A 6,619-nucleotide genomic window follows, 5' to 3' on the forward strand; every position below is an offset into this window, starting at 1 on the left:
AATGCAAATTTAATTACCTTCTCCCTTTTGCTTGTCACATAGAGTCCTTAATGTCTGTAAAGTTTGCTGTATTCATTCTTCAATACATTAAAGCATTTTGAAAACATTTAGTTTGGAATATCAGATATCATAGAGATTAGAATTTTTAGAAACTTCACGCTGTGTTAATACGTTGGAAATGTGTTATCCATTACAGAGTCAGATGGATGATGAATGTATGGCTTTGTGTATTTGTAATGTATGGCTTTGTGTATTTGTAATGTATGGCTTTGTGTATTTGTAATGTATGGCTTTGTGTATTTGTAATGTATGGCTTTGTGTATTTGTAATGTATGGCTTTGTTTGGGATCCCAGCCCTGCGCAGGACCCAAAAGTCAACTGTTTAGAGAACAAACCTATTTTTTCCTTAAACCTACCCCATTCACGTGAAGAAGAGGTCATGGGACGCGAGCTCCATGAAACAAGTTCTTACAAGACATTGATGGTTATGTAAATAATGGAGGTGAACTTTCCATCTGTCCAAAACACAATGTTCCATTACAATGGACGGGTTGGAACACTGTGGAAAAATAAAGAATAAATAGAGTGCAGCAGGAAGGGGAGTCAGGGTGTACAAGGAAAAAAGGGTAGAAGGTCAAGAGGATGAAAAGGAATAGTGTGTGAAGGGACCAAATGTAGTCCGTAGAGAAAGGACATAGGGTGGGGGTATTGTTAACATATAGGCAGACCAGGGCATCAAGCTGGCAAGGGGCTGGAGTATGTGGGAGGGGGTATGCTAGAAACAGTTCACATATGATGCTAGGAAACCTAAGATCAGTCTTGGTAGGATTGAAGAACCTGTAATACCCAAACGGGAGACAGCCCCTCTGCCACATAATGCGATCAGGCTACCCAACACTCCACTGCTCCATGGGGTGGTTGGGGAGATTAGAGATCTTGCATGTAACCGGCCCAAATACACTAATGGACACAACCTCCATCGTGAACTTACTCCACTCCACACATGCAGCGTGCTGGGATATGATGTCATGTTCCGGTGTTCAACATAGAGGACAGCAGTTGGCGAGGTAAGTGGTAGGGAGCTGCCCCAGGTTTAGACTAGTCTAGGACAGCACCCAGGCAATATATACGTCTCTGATACCTACTATAACAATTATAATTCTTATACTCTTATAAAAAACAAAAATATGTATTTTCAGTGCTTTTGAAGAGTAAGAAAGAGAGGAAATTTGACTCAGCTAAGCCTTAGGTTTCTTGCCCCAATCTCAGAGTCTCTTGATGATGGGGCAGATTGTTAGGTCACACAGTCTGGAGGTGACCCTCTGTTCTACCTGGTTGTGATCATCTATAAGACTCCCAACTGGTGCTTTTGGATATACGTATGTTACGGTTGATATCCCTGCTTCAACGCAGGTGACTCAATTAAGTGTATCTTTAAATAATGGCAAGTCACTACATAGAATATTTACAAATAGCTATTAAAGGGTTAATATTCCAGGAGTCTCAGGGTCAGCTCATTTAGAAAGTTCTCAGGAATGGTCATCATTCTTACAACTGCTGGTCGGTTCATGTATGGCAACCTGACAAGTATATTAGGAAGAAGAGAAGACATGGGACGGGAGGAAGGAAAGAAAGGAAAGGAAAAGAGAAAGAATATAAAAAGAAAGGAAAAGGAGGGGATGATAACAAATGTATATACATAAAAAAAACTAATAAAATAAAAAACCCTTCTACCAACCCCCCCAAAAAATCAGCATTCATTCAGATAAAAATAAATAAAATAAAACAACATCTTTCATTTTGGATTTTAAACCTCATGTGAAATATATTTTCAAGAAATAATCCTCTAAAAATATTCGCTATGAGTAGTGGAGGAAGCTGTTCTGTGAAAATGCTCATCATTCTTTTTGTAATCCTTTAAGACTGAAAACCAAAGCGGGTTCTTTCTCCAGCACTATGACTCAAGACCGCCTGAGCCACGGGGAAAGCGTCTGAGATGGTTACGGAGAGATTCAGCTAAAAAAGAGCTCAAGGGAATGGCGCTGTCAATAATATCTGACTATTAAATAATAAAATGCAAAAGCAAAATGTTAAATGTGAAATGGAGATGTAGAAGTCTCCATTAGACCTGTGCTTTTGGATTCGTATGAATTGCAAATTTACTGAATTTTGGTAAATTCAGCGATTTGTTTGACGCCCCGAAAACGAGTCCACTGACCCCCCCCCACACATTCACTCACACTCTGAGTGAGGAGAGGAAAAAGGACTTCAGGACAGGAAAATGATTAAACAATTCAGGCTCTGCAGCCAATCACAGCTTTCACGAGGCAAACTTCTAAACTTATTATCTCCAAAACCATTACCAACAAAATACCAACAAGATACCCCTAATAAGTTATTTTATGATAGAAGCTGTAAAGGTGAAAGTTCCACTTTATGACCAAAATTATGTGGACTCCCCTTCTAATTATTGAGTTTAGGTGTTTCAGCCGCACTCATTGCTAACAGGTGTACAAAATGATGCCCATAGGCAGCCGTCTCCATAGATAAACATTGGCGGTAGAACGGGTCGTACCGAAGAGCTCAGGGACTTTAATCTTCCATAGGATGCCACCTTTGCCACAAGTCAGTTTGTGAGATTTCTGCCCCAGTCCACTGTATGTGCTATTATTGCGAAGTGGAAGCGTCTAGGAGTAACAAAAGCTCAACCACAAAGAGGCAGACATACATTCACAGAGCACAATGACGAGTGTTGGCTGAAGTGGAGTAAAGCACACGGCCACTAGTCTCAGAATGCATAGTCCCTAATGTAGAGTTTGGAAATAGTCTGGGGCTGCTTTTCAGGGGTTTGGGCTACTTAGTTCCAGTGAAGGGAAATCTCAATGCTACAGCACACCAAGATATATTGGACAATGCCATGCTTCCAAGTTTGTGACACCAGTTTGGGGAAGGCTCCTTTCTATTCCAGCATGACTGTGCCCCAGTGGACAACGCAAGGTCCATAAAGACATGGTTGGATGAGTTTAGGGTGGAAGAACTTGACCGGCCGTACAGACCCCCAACCTCAACCCCATCAAACACCTTTGGGATGAACTGGAACGGAGATTGTGAGCCGGGCGTCTCGTCCAACATCAGTGCCTCACCTCACAAACGCTCTACTGGATGAACGGGGCAAACATTCCCATAAAATCTTCTGGAAAGCCTTCCCAGAAGAGTGGAGGCTCTTATAGTGGCAAAAAGGGTATTAATATCCATGGATTTGGAATGGGATGTTCATTTAGGTGTGATGGTCATGCTGTGAATAAATAGGCTAAAAGCAAGGATTTGCCATATCCGTGGTACAGGATCTGACCATTGTCCTCCCTAGGAATCAATGTGTTTGCATGTCTTGGGTACAGGCAGCAGAGAAGGGCCATTTAAATTGCCGCAAACTCTTTTCGTGGCAAAAAATCCCCTTTTATTATAAAAAAAAAAAACGATACCGCAGACCTTTAGGATGCGAGCGTTATCTAGATCAAATGCTTTACAGTCACGCTCGGCTTCCTCTTCCTCTTCACCCTTACTGATTTCTGAGCAGTTTGACATGGCATAAAATCTAGGTAATTTCTGAAATAATAGGACATGTTTGCTTCCTTTACGCGTCGCTGCTTAGCCAAACGTAACTTAACCCGATGCTGCCCTTAATTACCTAGTTCTGTTATTCCAGTTAAAACGTCTCTCTCCATTTTACATTTGGTAAAGATTTTTTTTTTTTAACACTGATTTCACAAATCCGACCAAAAAGAACTTCAACCCAAAATGTAAGAGTTCTCATGCAGGATTTAATATTCATATTGAAAACTCTGTACCCGCCATAAAATAAATCATTATGCATGTGATGTCATGTGACAGAGGCAGGAAGCTGATAGAACAACTTTATTGCCTATGTATTGGTTTTATACATGAATAAGGATAATATAACATATAAAATGACACACAGCTATAGACAGACAGACATATAGCTGGTTAATAATGTTGCTGCATGTTTTTTACATATACTGTAGCGCTAAACATAATGATGGTTGTTAATCACCTATAATATAAATACCACATCACAAAACGGGTAACCCGATCCAAGAGGAGAGTAATCTGGTTTAAAGAGAGGGATCGGAGGTTACTTGATATCCAGGGACTGGCTGCCCTCTAGAATTTCATTGTTGGGAAATCATTGTCCCCCAGCGTTTCCTGGCATTTAAAAGGAAAATTCTAAAATTATCTGCTTTAAATTGCTATAATTTTTTTTCCTCCCAAATAATAACTGACTTATATATATATATAAATAATAACTGACTTATATATATATATAAATAATAACTGACTTATATATATATATATAAATAATAACTTTTTTTTAGCTCTACCGCAAACTCGGCTTTCTGCAAATAGAGAAGTTACCCCGCTTTCCAGCTTTCTACCTGGGTGACAACTCCATTGTTTGTGTCATTGACTTTCTTTTCATATGAGCTCTAGGTGAGAATGAAGGCAGGTGTGTGAGGGGGGATTGTGAATCTTTTTTAATCTATGTAATAAGGATGCTGGAAGTTGCAGGTTGCTGTAGTTAAAGTTACTTTATAAATGTAACTAAAGAAAACAATTAGATGAAGGGTATTATGATGACCCTATAAGAACACTGCAAGATACAAAGAGTCATTCTCCAATATTATTTAGAAATAACCAATATATTTCTAGCTATCTAGACCTTAACCTTTATATTGTTTTATGTTTATTGGGGAAGTCTCATGGAAACAAATATTTTTTCTCTTTGAGCATTACCCCCAGCACTGTATACAGTAATATAACCCCCCAGCGCTGTATACAGTAATATAACCCCCAGCGCTGTATACAGTAATACAACCCCCCAGCGCTGTATACAGTAATACAACCCCCCAGCGCTGTATACAGTAATATAACCCCCAGTGCTGTATACAGTAATAACCCCCAGCGCTGTATACAGTAATATAACCCCCAGCGCTGTATACAGTAATACAACCCCCCAGCACTGTATACAGTAATATAACCCCCCAGCGCTGTATACAGTAATATACCCCCCAGTGCTGTATACAGTAATATAACCCCCCAGCGCTGTATACAGTAATATACCCCCCAGTGCTGTATACAGTAATATAACCCCCAGTGCTGTATACAGTAATAACCCCCAGCGCTGTATACAAAAGTAAGCTGCCACCATTGTTCTAGGAGTAGCAAGCATGTGTAACAAAAGGCTTTTCTGGTGGAAAGTAGAGAAATATATGGCTAGTTGGAGAAGGAACTAATAACTGGATATTTTTTTATAAAGTTATATAAAGGGAGCGTGAAAATAGACCAATCACAAGAGAATAATGTGTATCTAGTGGAGACAATGCGCATGAGTGTAACTGGGACACCGTATTTGCTTGATTATAAGACGACCCCCCCAAATTTTAATAGAATGAGGTCCCACGTGCCTCCAGCCACAAAGGAAAGCCAGAGAAAGTAACCTGGAAGGCAGCGGGACCCAGCAGCCACAGAATGAAGAACTGAAGAGCTTGTTGCTGAGCAACCAGGAGGCGGGGCTTAGCTCTTACACTGTAAGACTTACAGCAGCAACTTGAGCTGAATGAGGGATGGAGAAAAATATCTAATGAAAGGGAGGGCATAAAGAAAGTGAAGAAGGAGAGGAATGATCATGACGAGACACGGGGCAGCTGGGACTGAGAAATAAAGTGCTATTCAGGAGAGCAAACAGAAGGGGCAGCTAGAAGAGGGGAGGGTGGCAGCACGGGGTATATAGTTTGCACTTTGCAGACACCGGTTAACGAGCGCTGGATACTGCGAGGTGCGACCGTGAACCGGGACGGCTGATTCTTGCTGCAGTCGGCTTGGCTGCATCCCAATTGCCCGCACTTTTTTTTTTAAACTGACGTAAGGGCTGGGAGGGAGCGGGAATAGAGGGGCCCTTCCCACAGACTCCGGGGATGATTTTTACTTGTCAAAAAAATCCTTACTGTCCCTTTAAACCGTAAACATTGTTTCGCATGTTTTGTCTGTTTGAGATGCCGGGTATCGCCTTACTCCAAACAGGATAAAAACGGCATTCAGGTTCAGTGCACTGAGCTTGTGATGGGGCTTAGAATGTAAGCTTATGAGCCGGGCTCTCTTTGCCTAATGTATCGGTTTGTCTTAGTCTAGTTCTACTTTTGTCAGACCCTTTGAATGTACGGAGTGTAAGAAGAGCTACGTAAATTGCTGGTACGAAATAAATAAAAGATGATGATAATAATAATAAAGCCACTCACAGCACACTAAGCAATGAGGGAACGAAGCACTTCCTCGCAGCCCTGTGTGCATGTAAATAGTGAGCAGCTGCTTCACACCGGCTCAGTCTGGCTGGAGGAAGCTTCTGATTGGCTGCCAATGACATCAGAAGCCGAGTTCTGACCCAGAGGCCAGGAACCGTACTGCTTGATACACTACATTCTAACCACGCCCCCCTCTTCCTTGCTTCAGCCAACCCAGCACCAAAAAGGCTTCCTGCTAGGCCACGCCCTATAGTGTCGAGGCTGACTGTCATTCATCAGCAGCTCCGCCCATTGTGAATCTT

The sequence above is a fragment of the Spea bombifrons genome, chromosome 3 (genome assembly GCF_027358695.1).
Source record: "Spea bombifrons isolate aSpeBom1 chromosome 3, aSpeBom1.2.pri, whole genome shotgun sequence".
NCBI lineage: Eukaryota > Metazoa > Chordata > Amphibia > Anura > Pelobatidae > Spea > Spea bombifrons.